The sequence below is a fragment of the Danio rerio genome, chromosome 17 (genome assembly GCF_049306965.1).
Source record: "Danio rerio strain Tuebingen ecotype United States chromosome 17, GRCz12tu, whole genome shotgun sequence".
Taxonomy (NCBI): Eukaryota; Metazoa; Chordata; class Actinopteri; order Cypriniformes; family Danionidae; genus Danio; species Danio rerio.
This window is the reverse complement of record NC_133192.1, coordinates 20,874,071-20,887,210: the sequence shown is the minus strand read 5'-3', so window position 1 is coordinate 20,887,210 and position 13,140 is coordinate 20,874,071. Positions and strand designations below refer to the sequence as shown.

At 35.6% G+C, this 13,140-nt stretch overlaps 1 long non-coding RNA gene across 12 annotated transcripts in view; it reads right to left on the bottom strand.

Annotated features, from left to right (window-relative positions):
• Positions 1-13,140, bottom strand: part of LOC141378551 (uncharacterized) — a 102,353-nt gene that overhangs the window by 9,122 nt on the left and 80,091 nt on the right. The window lies entirely within an intron of this gene.

Below are 13,140 nucleotides of genomic sequence, written 5' to 3'. Positions count from 1 at the left end.
AAATTGTATCTTGAAGTTATTAGTTTCAATGAAAAAATATATATATAAATTATACATTTTGACCAAAATGGAACATCTCAGAGCCAGTCATATACTGTATATATCAGGGATTTCAACAGTATTTAGACTACCAGTGAAGGCTGACTGCAGAATTTATGTGTACATACTGTATGATTAACCTTTTCAGAAAAGCCGCCTGATTTGAATATTCACACCTCTAGGCTATAAAGAAGAAAGTTTGACGTCACACAAACAAGCATCCACGTGTTTTGCTGCTTCAGTCATGAACTGCAAACAACACCCTGTTTAATGACACTCGTGTTTACTTTAGCTGCCTGACAATGATACAATATGGCCATTGGGCATACTTTTTTAAATAAGACAACAGTGGCAAAGTGTATCAGTGCTATACGCATTCATTGATAAATATGATTGAGACAGGTTTTTGAGTGTTTGTTTTGGTTTTGGTGGTTTATGAGGACACAGATTTGTATACAACTACACTGTTAAAAAAAAAAGAAAATCCGTAAATCAGGAGTTTCCCACATTTTGTGATGTGTGTTCTTTATATTTTTAATTTCCCTGTTTATGTATGCTTTTGACTTGAATTATGGGACATCTTACTTGCAACAACTTTTAATCTTGAAAAGTTGGAAAAAGAGACTTTTAATAACATGTTGAATAGTTTAAAGTAATATTTTGTCTGGATTTGTGTTATATATTATATATTATGGTACAAAAACCTTGTAATAAAGTGCCAGTACATTTTCTGTTATTTTACATACTTATTTCTTATACATTATATTATTTCAACATACTAAAATGTCAATAAAATTCACTTTGTTAAACTGTAGAGTTTTCATAATCAGAAATCAACAGAGCATAGTTCAAAGTCCCATAATGCAAATCACAAGCGTAAATCACAGGAAACACTGAAAATACAGAAACTGTTAATGAACAGATTTTATTTACAGTGTAGGTGTTACAATATTAAGGTGGTTTATGAGGTTATGCCCTGTGTCCTGGTAATTCAAAATACTTAAACATCAAACCTAACAGTCATTCAAAATCTGCCACTGGTTTCCACAGGTTTGCCTCAAAGAGATGTGATATAATAAGCTGTTTTAACAATATGAAATACACTAGAGAGTCCTTATAAACCACCAATACAACTATGTGTGTGGTCGAGCAGCAGTTGTGGTTCACTGTGGTCTCTGTCACAGGACGTGTCTAAATCTTTCAGCACTTTAGCACGGAGACGTCCTGTGTCTCAGACAAGAGAAGAGGAAAAGGATGAGAGAGTAAGAGAGAAAATGAAAGAGAAATAGGTTCATCTGTCAGGAGGTCGAGTCCTCCTGGAATATGAGTGTGTGTTTGTGGAGACTTTGGTGAGAGAGTGAAGATATCTGTTGGTCTACAGCCATGTATGCACACTCAAAAAAATAAATAAAATAAGACTAGCTGGTAACTAATCTAAATGACTCTATTGAGAGTGTATGTGACAAATAATATTGCTCTGACTTCATTTGTTTATATCAGGAATTTTCTGTCAAGGCATTTCAGAAGATTTAAAGGTAGAAATGTGCAGTTCTTTAATCATCTAATAAAATGTGCTTAAGTTAAAGATCGGTGAAATAAATTCCGATTAAAAAATATCAATGTTTAATGAAAAATCCTAAACAAAAACTACTGTAAATTTTAGGTTTATCATCTAATCAGGGCTTCACAAACTTTTCAGCTTGTGACTTTCAACCGCCAATATCCTCTGAGGTGATAATAAAAATACAAACCTTGCAAACACAAAACGACTCACACACACTGTGAGCCGTTTGATTTTTGGAAATCACCACTGACCGCCACTTTGGGAACCAATGATCTAACTGAATAGGCTTTAGCTGTAGCAGTACAATCACTAACTTGAAATAAAAATAAAAAAATGAAAGTTAAAAAGTGAATGTTTATGATTATATAAAGCTTATTAAATGAAGATAAATGGCCTTTAATCTTTTAAATAACTTGTGTGAAAATACAAAGTCAGGTAAAAGTTCTATTGTTATCAGCACAACTCATTAACATATTTAAACATACAACAGTTATTTTGACCTGTACTTATCTGTAATATCTGAAATAATAAGCAATCACATCAATTATTTAGATTTTGTATAATAAAATGTACCAAACAAAGTAGCTCAACTTTTGACTTTTGAATGTGCCTTGAAGGCATATTAGACATTTGTGGTGATCTCGATCAATGGTTATTTGTTTAGTTTCACAGAAGGGCAGGGCTCAACAATAAAGACTGCCCGATGGCCCAGGGCCAGCGTGAGAGATGCTCGGGACAGTAGACAGAATCGTTGCTGGCCCAAACGGGGCAGTGGTGTCTTGTCACTAAATTTAAATAGACGGCAACATGACTGTAACATCAAATCATGAGGCTAAAAGAAAACGTCTGTTTCTAACGTTGTGGAAACATTTAAATGGGTACAGCACAAAAAAAAAAAAAAGTGATTTTTGCATAGTTTGCTGTCACTTTTAAGTCAGCCACCTTTTGTTTTGCAAAAAAAAAAAAAACCTGCGCATTTTCCATACTGCTATGTTTTACTGCTAAATATTTTAACATTTTTCAAACATTTAAATTCTGCATTCACATACATTATTTCGTGACACATTATTTAATATATGTGGCTAATAAATAGCAATTAATTTTTTTTTTTTTTTTTTTTTTTTTTTTTTTTGCGGGGTCAGTGAAAATTTTGGCAGGGCAAGTAAAAATCTGAACCACTGGTCCATTTGGGCCAGTTGAAAAAATCCTTAGTGTTGAACCCTGAAGGGTCACAAAAACGTATATGATGCAAAATACTGTACATGCAAATTAACAGTATATTTTAAAATGTTATTTATTCTTGATGACAAATTTGAACATTTATTTTTATTATTAATAATATTATTATAAGCAGTTGAGCAGTTTCAGATTTTTGTGGTTTCAGTATTTTTTGATTAAGAGAAAGGACAAAATAACAGCATTCATTTGAAAAAAAATATTTTGTAATATCTTAGATAATTTTTCTGTCAATTAAATATATTCTTAAATGGTTCTTTCGCTCTCCTGACCTTGTGGTTTCTCCAGCATTCCTTGACTTTCTTTCCTTCCCTTTGTCAGTCTTTGAGTTGATTTCCCTCCGTCTCACCCACTCCTCCTGTCTTTTTCTCTCTGTTTCTCTCCCGCTGGGTCAGACTGCTCTCTGCCCTCATCTCTCTTCAGCTTGTCCCCAATAATCCTGCCCTCAATACCCGGAGCCCCAGACCCTTCTGCCCCGGACCAGACCTCCAGCACCCAGACACTATCGGGTTCCTCAGTCTGGCTTTTCAGGATCTGACACTTCCTGCCCCCTTCACAAATCCCAGCTATCTCTACAGACGCCACCGCACCTGGAGCGGGTTAATAGAGTACGAGACGGCCAGAGTGACCAGCAGCAACAACACTGAATGATAACTTTTAAAGTACAGTGACACAGTCTATTTAACTTTTAATAACTGACCTTGAGTAGTTTAAAAGGGGAACATGACACAACAATTAAATTTTAACACTTGAAAGGATAGATAGATAGATAGATAGATAGATAGATAGATAGATAGATAGATAGATAGATAGATAGATAGATAGATAGATAGATAGATAGATAGATAGATAGATAGATAGATAGATAGATAGATAGATAGATAGATAGATAGATAGATAGATAGATAGATAGATAGATAGAAGACAGACAGACAGACAGACGGAGAGAAACAGACAGACACCAAACAACACACAGATAAAAACAGATGGATGGATGGATGGACGGACGGACGAATGGATTGAGGGGCAGATAGAAAGATACCAACAGACAGATACCAGATAACACACAGATAAATATGGATGGATGGACGGACAGACATATAGACAGACAGTCATATAGTGGGACGGACTGACAGAGAGATAGATAGATAGACAGACAGACAGACAGGCATACAGGTACCAACAGTGAGATACCAAACAACACACAGATAAATACAGATGGTAGGATGGATGGATGGACGAACAGATAAATAGATACCAACAGACAGATACCAGACAACACACAGATGGACGGACGGACGGACGGACGGACGGACGGACGGACAGACAGAGACAGACAGACAGACAGACAGACAGACAGACAGACAGACAGACAGACAGATAGATAGATAGATAGATAGATAGATAGATAGATAGATAGATAGATAGATAGATAGATAGATAGATAGATAGATAGATAGATAGATAGATAGATAGATAGATAGACAGACGGAGAGAGAGAGAGAGACAGACACCCAACAACACACAGATAAAAACAGATGGATGGATGGATGGATGGATGGATGGATGGATGGATGGATGGACAGACGGACGGATGGATTGAGGGGCAGATAGATAGATACCAACAGACAGATACCAGATAACACACAGATAAATATGAATAGATGGATGGACGGACAGACATATAGATATACAGGCATATAGTGGGACGGACGGACGGACAAACAGACAGACAGACAGACAGATAGACAGGCAGACAGGTACCAACAGTCAGATACCAAACAACACACAGATAAATACAGATGGTAGGATGGATGAATGGATGGACAAACAGATAGATAGATACCAACAGACAGACAAACAGGTACCAACAGACAGATACCAGACAACACACAGATGGACGGACGGACGGACGGACGGACGGACGGACGGACGGACGGACGGACGGACGGACGGACGGACGGACGGACGGACAGATGATAGATAGATAGATAGATAGATAGATAGATAGATAGATAGATAGATAGATAGATAGATAGATAGATAGATAGATAGATAGATAGATAGATAGATAGATAGATAGACAGACAGACAGACAGACAGACAGGGAGACAGGTACCAACAGTCAGATACCAAACAACACACAGATAAATACGGATGGATGGATGGATGGATGGATGGATGGATGGATGGATGGATGGATGGATGGATGGATGGATGGATGGATGGATGGATGGACGAACAGATAGATAGATACCAACAGACAGACAGACAGGTACCAACAGACAGATACCAGACAACACACAGATAAATACAGATGGATGGATGGATGGACAGACACAGTAGACAGACAGACATATAGTCAGATAGACAGACAGACAAACAGACAGACAGACAGACAGACAGGTAGACAGATAGATAGATATTGCATGTTATTTTTGTATTTCAACCAGAAACTGAAACTGCCTGATCAACATGTTATTGTCAATGTGAAAAGGTCAGATGAAATCTTCCATTGTTGAAAGCTGTAAAACAATAAGACATGGGAATTAGCAAGGGAGTGTAGACTTTTTATATTCAGCAGACCTCCATCTTTGCCCAGAGCAGGAGCAAGTATTGTGTTTGAGTAGGTGCCTGACAGATCACTGGGGTGGCGTCCCGTGGACGAGTTCATTCTTCAGAAATAATGTGTCCTGGGACATATTTGGAAGAGAACACTACCATCAAGGATATTCCTGGAGCCTTGAACTGCACATGCATATGTATATTTAGTGTACATGTGGGTTTTGGTGGCTCCTGTCTCGTAAACCTTGGTGATCAGGAGTGAGTCTGAGAAACTGCTGCTGTGTTTTTTGGCAAGACGTTGTCTTTTGCAGTACTGTATATGTGTTTATGAGTGCTGTAACACTGACACATGCTGGCTACAGTCCTTACTACTGAATTACTGATTTCAAATTACATGAAAAAATATATTACAGTGTATTATGTTACACTTTTTAGGTGATCTGCTGATTAATTTTAAATAAGCTTTGTTCTATAACTCATCCAAAAGGTATAATTGAGTCAAATGTAAGACTTGTTAAGAACTTTTTAAGACCATTATGAATGAAATTTCAGACATACACATGGCTAAACGCAAAGGATTGTTTCTAATGGCCCAGTTAAAACATTAAAACAACATTAAAAACAAATGTTATGGTAAGGAGGATAATGAAACCATACTGGTGAATAGAGTTAATAAATAAAACATTTGTTAAAACTTTTATTGAGATGGAATGTTAGTGATTGGATTGAATAGCTTGACATGCACATAGAAAAATGAAGATCTGTTAAAAATGATTTAAGACACACAACACAATAATTCAGTGAATTTAAGACTTTTTGAAACCTAAAAGTTTGTTTTTAAAATTTAAGACATTTTAAGACTTTAAGACCCTGCAGATACAATGATCAATATTTTTACAGAAAAATATATATTTTAATAAATTTGCTTTAAAAAAATCGAATCAAATGGTATAAAGTTTTGTAAAATTACATGTATATTAAAATAAAAGTTTGATTCACAACTGCAATTTACATAATTTATAGTTATTAATCAATGCTTTATATTAATAAGCATTAGTTTTATTTGTCTTTTAACATTAATAAACTTATTTACAAAAAAAGTTTTTAAATTAAGTTCAAATAAATTATTCATATAAAAAATATTTTATAACATCTACTTTTTAGGAGACTTCTTATTGAATTAGGAACTTTGTAAACTGATGAATTAATATTATAAAAACAGTTAGATTAAAATGAATAATGACTTAAATAAATAAGTAAATCAATGTGAGGCTTATTAATTTTTTACTCAGATTTAAAACTTTTTAAAAACCTATAACTAAGGCCAGACAGAATCTGTGGACATTTTTTGCTTTTTCTGCTGAGAATTTTGTTAAAAAAAAAAAAAAAAATCTGTGGATTTATGCCAAATGATTTTAGTAGTATCATAACTAAAAATAAACTACATAACTAAAAAATATAAAATTGTAACTTATAAAGGTTAACTTCTAAAATTTTAACTATATAAAAGACAGAAAATATTATTTTACAAACTGTACTGTAGCACCGGTTTCACCCACAGTCCAAAGACATGTGGGACAGGTGATTTGGGTAGACTAAATTGTCCGTAGTGTATGAGTGTGTGAGTGTGTGTGTATGGATGCTTCCCAGAGATGGGTTGCAGCTGGAGGGCATGCGAATCTGGAAGAGCGTGCGTGCGTGCGTTCGTGTGTGCGCGACAAACCTATCAGCAACAAACCTGCCTAAACGTAGCCACTAAATCAAAAAGTTACGAATTGCCATGAGATTGCGTTGCACTCTCAGCTTACATCATTCAAAAGAAAAGGTCCACATTGTCCCCTGATAATGTCAACAGACTGGACTGTCTTAGCAACTGCTGAATATAAAAGAGGACTAATCAAAATTGTTTCTGCTTTATAATTAATGTTCTCAACTCACAGCAATACTTTACAATGAGTACAATTGTTTGATTTCAATGCTTTATTGTTATTATAATTTAAAAATTTCCATATTTGTAATGCCTGTATTTTGGCATTTTTTTTGCAGACCATTTAGAATCCAACTTGTAAATACATTTTTTTCTTTATTGGCATTGATTGTTTTGATAATTAAATTGCAATAACATGCCTGTGTTTTTATTTCTGCAATGAATATGGCTGTCAACCCAGGATCTTGATGGTTTGTTGTGTGTGTGTTGTTTACATAAAGAAATCTATGTTACAAGTTAAACAAAAATTCTAATAAACAATTATATTTTGAATTTAAATTAAATGCGATAAATTTTTTAAAAAGTGTGATTAATTAGTTATTTTTTTAATCGATTGACAGCACTACTTAATACATAATACAAAGTTACCATAATCTTACTAATCGCTTTGAACTCAAATAATAACGAGTACATACTTTTTGTGATCAGATTACTTCATCTACAGTAGATTAGATATCATCAAAATCAATCCAGCAGTGCAAGCGAACACATCTTTAGCTCTCTTTACACCCTCAGGCGTAAAGTCCTGCACGTAGCACTAATACCACAGTTTATTCACAACAGCAATTAAACCCTATAGCAAGGGATATGCATATAACAAGCTCAGTGCCCCCGGGTGCAACGAGGTCAGTGGCCGGTCTTTTGTAACAGCACTAATGAGAATTCAATGCAACAAAATGCGCTTCCGTCATCACGATGACCTAATGAGCAGCGTTTTACGGTGGGAAAACCCCGCACCTGTGCAAGCACGCAAAGTGACACTACGCTGTACCCCGTACACTAATGTGAACCCACCAACGGGGCCCGCTTGGTTGGCGCAGTGGCGATGGGCCCCATCAATGGAAGAACAAGCTTAATTACCAGAAAATGCAATCAGCGCTAGAGTTCATTCGCAGACAATAGTCAGGGCATGGACCTCATTGGGGTTACCCGAAAAGGCCCAATGGACAATTGGGTCATTGACATCAGATTGCTTGACAAGTCCCTGCAGGGCAGAGGAGAGTTCAAAAACCAGAGCAAAATCGAGAAGTTTGTCGCTGAATCTGTCGGAAAGGGCCTGTCAGGAGTGATTAGCGTGCCCTCCAAGCACCCAAATGATCAAAAGGTCCTGTCCCTAACACACACATACACACACAAAACACACACACACACACACTGGCCCCTACCGCTACTGGTTTAATCTGAATTTGTTTGGCACCGGGTCTCGCTCCTCCATGATATAATTACTGTGATGAGCGCTGGCCCACTGGCTCACTGCTGTAGGGAGTTGTTTTGCAGAGTTTTTAATGGAGATTTGCTGAAGTTTGACTGTTAACAGTCTTTTTTTATAAATAACAAAGATTATGTGCACTTAATAATTTATAATAACTGCTATTTTTTATGTATTTAATGCATTAAAAGTAATTTGGAACTTATCTGGGAGAACGCAGTGATTTACATTTGATTGAGTGATTTTATTATTCTGTCACTCCATGAGTTTGGTCATTTAAAGGCATCATTCATTTAGTACAAAATGCAGCTGCCAGAGTACTTACCAGGTCTACAAAATATGATCATATCGCCCCAATTGTATCCTCCTTACACTGGCTATTATTAATTATTACATATTATATTTACGTAATTAATATACATATTAATTATTTCAAGAGTTCACACTTAGCTGATGATTGATAATAAAGGTTTTTTGGCATGCTGTCCCGGGAGAGAGCCATGAGCTTATGAGATCCTCGAGCCCTGGGCTGTCTCCTGTTTGCAGAGCGAGAGGGGAGTTTGAGGTAGATCTCGATGACTAACCCTTGCTTATTTGTAGTTAAGTGACAGATATAGATGGCTAAGAAGAGGTGTACTCACTTAGAGCTTGACTATGGTAACATATAGTGTGTTCAATTTGCTTAGGGTGCTTGTTTTTTGGACTGTGGGAGGAAAACGGAGAACCTGGGGAAAACCTAGGCGAGCATGGGGAGAACAAGCAATACTCCACACAGAAATGTCGTCTGGTTTATAAAGGACTTAAACCAGAGGTAATCTTGCTGTGAGGCAACAGTGCTAATCACTGGCTGCTGTGTCGCCCGTTTGAAAAGGAGGGAAAGTATGGTTGGGGGGGATGGTTCTTCAAGATGAAGATATTGAGATAAGAAAACTCTGGTTATTTATAGTGAGTTAGGAATCATCTGATTGGATAATTGGTCATGAGCTGATGCTGGACAGCTGAGAACAATCATAAGCACGTGATCCTCTCGAAATTTGTTTATAAATAAACCTCACAAAACATAGCTTCTTACTCATAAAGCTTTAAATAATCTAGCTCCTGTTTATCTAACCAACCTTTGGTCTCACTACAATCCAACCCACCCTTCAAGATGTCAAACCTCAGGGCTTCTGGTAGTACCTAGAATAGCAAAGTCTACTAAAGGAGATCGAACCTTCTCATTTATAGCTCCTAAACTCTGGAATAGCCTTCCTGATAATGTCCGAAGCTCAGACACACTCTCTCAGTTCAAAACTAGATAACTAAAGATCTTTTTAGTAAAGATATATATTTCTTTAAAATCATATTTTAGTCACCAAACATATTTAAAGGTTGAAAGATTCATTCCTTCATTCATTTTCTTGTCGGCTTAATCCCTTTTATTAATCTGGGCTCGCCACAGCGAAATGAACCACCAACTTATCCAGCAAGTTTTTACGCAGCAGATGCCCTTCCAGCCGCAACCCATCTCTGGGAAACATCCACACACACACTCATACACTATGGACAATTTAGCCTACCCAATTCACCTGTAGCGCATGTCTTTGGACTGTAGGGGAAACCGGAGCACCCGGAGGAAACCCACGTGAAGGCAGGAAAAACATGCAAACTCCACACAGAAACGCCAACTGAGCCGAGGTTCGAACCAGCGACCTTCTTGCTGTGAGGCGACAACACAACCTACTGCGCCACTGCCTAGCCCTAGGTTGAAAGATTATGCAATTGAATTCAACCAAAATATTGCAAAAATAAAATTACAACCTACAAAATTTCAACATTTTTCAATTGTTTTTTTTTTTTTCGTCTTTTTAAAATCTGTATTTAATATTTTTCTTTAACACATCAATTTGGGTGTAGTAGTTTTGAGACTGTTAAGTTATTTTGTTAGATAAGCTCCAGATTTGGGGTGTACTTATTTATTCTTAGCATTGTATATTTGTAAACATCGGATTCTAGTTAATATGACTTGTATACTATGTTCATAGTACATCTATCTGTAAATATTACCCATGGTTTTCTATGATTGCTCTTTTAACTTATAACTATATCCTGCACTTGCCGCTATTGCACTCCTGGTAAGACCTAAACTGTATTTCGTTGCCGTGTACTTGTACATGTGTAACGATAATAAAGCTGAATCTAATCTAATCCAAAAAAGATCATTTTGTCATCGTTTACTCAATCTTCCACTTATTTCAAATCTGTTTGAGTTTCTTTCTTTGGATGAAAACAAAAGATACTTTGAATAAAGCTTGAAACCTGTAGCAAGTGACCTCCATTGTTTTTGTTTTTACGGATGTCAGTGATTAAATTTTTTTGTCTTACTTGAAATTAGCTTCTGTTGTGTTCAACAGAGGAGAAAAAAAATCAAACCGGTTTGGAACAAGTGAAGGGTGAGTAAATAGTGAGTAATTTTTCATCTTTGGGTGAACTGTCCATTTAAGTTGACAGAAGGAACTAGCTATTGAGCTGAACCAAATCATGGTGTGTCCTAAAGAAAATCTGGGAAAAAGTGACCTAGGTGTATTTTTTGTCTTAAGGTTTTTTGGCCTACTGGCTGCCATATAGAAATCTGAAACATGGAGATATTTGGGTAGCGACAAACGAGACATTTTAGGGTCCTCTTGAAACATTTGCGTTGTGTTCCATTCTATTTGAAAGTGTTGTAAGAAAATGCAGTGTGTTTATAAATTTGTTTGTGTTGTAAGAAAATGCAGTGTGTTTTATTAATTTGTTTGTGTTGTGAGAAAATGCAGTTTGTTTTATTAATTTGTTTTTGTTGTGTGAAAATGCAGTGCGTTTTCACAAATTGTTTGCGCTATGAGAAAATGCAGTGTGTTTTATTAATTTGTTTGTGTTGTGTGGAAATGTAGTGCGTTTTCGCAAACTGTTAGCTCTATGAGACAATGCAGTGCGTTTTATTAATTTGTTTGTGTTGTGTAAAAATGCAGTGCGTTTTCATAAATTGTTTGCGTTGTAAAATAATGCAACATGTTTTATTATTTTGTTTGTGTTGTGTGAAAATGCAGTGTGTTTTATTAATTTGTTTGTGTTGAGTGAAATAGCAGTGAGTTTATTAATTTGTTTGTGTTGTGTGAAAATGCAGTGTGTTTTATTAATTTGTTTGTGTTGAGTGAAAATGCAGTGAGTTTATTCATTTGTTTGTGTTGTGTGAAAATGCAGTGCGTTTTATTATTTTTTTGTGTTGAGTGAAAATGCAGTGTGTTTATTAATTTGTTTGTGTTGTGTGAAAATGCAGTGCGTTTTACTATTTTTTTGTGTTGAGTGAAAATGCAGTGTGTTTATTAATTTGTTTGTGTTGTGTGAAAATGCAGTGCGTTTTATTAATTTGTTTGTGTTGTGTGAAAATGCAGTGTGTTTTATTAATTTGTTTGTGTTGTGTGAAAATGCAGTGCGTTTTATTAATTTGTTTGCATTGTATGAAAATGCAGCATGTTTTTTTAATGTGTATGCATTGTGAGGATTTGCAGCATGTGTGCTGTCAAATGGATGAAGATCTTTTCTTAATTTGCTGGCGTTTTTTGTTATTGCATGTGTTTTCTTAAATTGCAGCATGTTAAGCTCTCTCGGCCACAGTTAAGTATAGTTTTAATATATTGTAATTCCAATGGTTGGAAATATATATATATATATATATATATATATATATATATATATATATATATATATATATATATATATATATATATATATATATATATATATATATATATATATATATATATATATATATTTGTAGACCTTCAACAGATTTATTTTTTAAATTTCCTTCAACAGAGATTTAACTGACTATAAGAAACTTATCAAGTACGTCAACTAATACCAACCCCAATCCCAACCTAACAGTCTACTTATAACCTAATGAAACTTGTTACACGTAAAAGAATTATGATTTTTTTTTTTCAATGACTCCATTACTGCAAAAAGTAATGATTTAAGTTGGAAAAACTTGCTAAATTGTAACAAGTTGACGTAATTTGTTCAAGTTTCCACTTTTTACAATGTGCTTGTTCTTCTGTTAAAACAACACATTACCGAAGTGAAATGCTATCAAATCAAGGACTTGGCCAAACCCTAATTGAATTCAAATTCATTTGTTTAAACAAGAAGAAACAGATTCTGCTAACTTCTGTCAGTTATTGTTTTTGTCCAGTTCAGCGATGTTTATTTAGTCTTTTAGTGTATTTTCTCACCCTTTCAGCCATAATTTATCCATTAAGCAGCGACAAAGCCTCTATTATTCAGCACCTTGAGTGTCTCCATGCATAAAGAACTGACGTCAAAAGTCCAGCCAGTGAGCTTACATTAAGGTTGATTTTGTACATTGGGTACATGCTGATCTCTCTCTGAAAGACCTGTCCTCTTCTGTCACTCTCTGCTAAATCTATTGTGGCAGATCAGAGATGAGTGCAGTCATTCCAACAGGGCACAATTGACCCTGTGTGGCCTTTGCCAGCCGCTGTCACACTGCCATACTGT